This window comes from Gekko japonicus, unplaced genomic scaffold (genome assembly GCF_001447785.1).
Source record: "Gekko japonicus isolate JY-2015 unplaced genomic scaffold, Gekko_japonicus_V1.1 scaffold2109, whole genome shotgun sequence".
NCBI lineage: Eukaryota > Metazoa > Chordata > Lepidosauria > Squamata > Gekkonidae > Gekko > Gekko japonicus.
Window position 1 is genome coordinate 238,579 of NW_015171567.1, and position 1,336 is coordinate 239,914.

Genomic DNA, 1,336 nt, shown 5'->3' on the forward strand with positions numbered 1-1,336 from the left:
CAAATCAAGGGCCATTTGGCGCATAATTCCCAACTAATTAAGGAGGGGGGGAAGCTACACGGTTCCGGATGTCTTATCTCCTGGGTCTACCACCTTCCATTAGAATGCAAGAGGAGGCACGTCACACACTGAACACACGAAACGGCCTTATACGGAATGAGACCTCCCCACCACCACCCCTGGTCCATCGAAGTCCCTCATGCCCAGGACAACATCCCATTCAGAAGCTGCCACTATGCTTGGAAGGTACTAGAAAGGTACCAAAGGCCTTCCAAGCGCTGGAACAGGGAGCGCAGGCTGCAGGGGGCGCACTGGGCCCCACCAGGCGCCAGTGGAGCAGAGCAGCTGCAAGGCAGTGGCGCTCACCTCTTCCCGCACTGCTGCCGGCCGAGTCCAACAGGAGCAGCCTGCCCAGGTCAGATCTGGCGGGGAGTAAGTCTGGGAGGAGGAGGCAGCAGGACAGCGGAGCCTCTCCCTGGCTGGGTCCCCCGCCGAGTGGCACACAGCCGGCCGCCTTGTCTGTGCTGGGCAAACACCTATGGGAGACGCGTGGGCGTCGCTTCCGCACCTCTGCCCTCCTTGGGTCATTGTCCTCTGCTCCACAAAGTCCTCCCAGGGGGAACAGAGGCCAGGCCAGGCTTCCAAAGTGACCCGCCGGGTTTTAGACCCAGAGTTTCTTCCAGAAAACTGGGAGCCAAAGTGGAGAACAACAGGGAAACAACAGGTCATTAAAATACGAACATGACGTCTTAAGCTACCCAGCAATAGCAAGGGTTCTACAATTCCAGGGAGCTGCTCTTCAAAGGCAGCGTGTCGGTATACTGCCCAGAATGTGCCCAAAGCCCTTCTGACAAGTTCAGCGTCACCCTACCCCCGGACACTCCAGGACGGAGCTGCTCTCCCAGTGTCCTCGGGAAGATCCGCAACATCCTAGAAGTCTGTGAACAGGGCAGGCCAGGCCAGTATTCTTTCTCACGGGCTGGAACCACGAGAAGACTTAAGAACATAAGAGAAGCCCATGTTGTATCAGGCCAATGGCCCATCCAGTCCAACACTCTGAGTCACACAGTGGCCAAAAATACCAGGTGCCATCAGGAGGGCCAGCAGTGGGGCCAGAACTCCAGAAGCCCTCCCACTGTTGACCCCCCCCCCAAACACCAAGAACACAGAGCATCCCTTGCCCCAGACTGAGAGTTCCTATCTATACTTTGTGGCTAAAGGCCACTGATGGACCTCTGCTCCATATAAGAACATAAGAGAAGCCCATGTTGTATCAGGCCACTGGCCCATCCAGTCCAACACTCTGTCACACAGTGGCCAGAAATACCAGGGGACA